Source organism: Pinus tabuliformis, chromosome X (genome assembly GCF_031772625.1).
Source record: "Pinus tabuliformis cultivar Carrire ecotype Pingquan chromosome X, CPIR1, whole genome shotgun sequence".
Classification (NCBI taxonomy): Eukaryota; Viridiplantae; Streptophyta; class Pinopsida; order Pinales; family Pinaceae; genus Pinus; species Pinus tabuliformis.
In genome coordinates this window covers 1,010,706,315-1,010,706,873 of record NC_142308.1, presented here as the reverse complement: position 1 = coordinate 1,010,706,873, position 559 = coordinate 1,010,706,315, and positions in this window count along the sequence as shown.

The following is a 559-nucleotide window of genomic DNA, read 5'->3' as shown; positions in this document are numbered from 1 at the left end:
ATTGGTGGCCACCCACCTATTCCACCTAGACCTCCAGTCGGTTTTCTCTATTTTCTTGTTTATTTCAACATTTACTATTTTTAGCAATTGTTCGGGTCCTAAACTTCTGGAGCAGTTTTGAACCCCTAAATAACATTTTTTGAGGTCTGCAACAAGAATTGGGCCAAATCCTATAGTAGTTAGAGAGACCTTTCCATCAAGGTATTGTGCATGCCAAACAGAGATAATATGACCAAGTTATGACCCCGGGAAGTTGGTTGCCGAACTAACCCCAATGGGACCCACCAACTCTTCGTGTTACATCTCCTAGGGTTAGTATTTTGGTGTTTTAGGATTTTCCCTTATTGTTCAGTAACAAATAGGCCCTTGAGCATCATTGTGACATAGTCCAAAGGCATGTAGCTGCCACATCTCTTCTCAGAGATAAGCTACCATCACTCGAGCTAGTTTATTTCCATTCTGTTTGTAAGCATATTTCAGTATTTTAAAATGAATGAAATGAAGTGTTATTTCTGCTGCATTTGTATATTTATGGTTATATCTATAAAATTTTTGCATT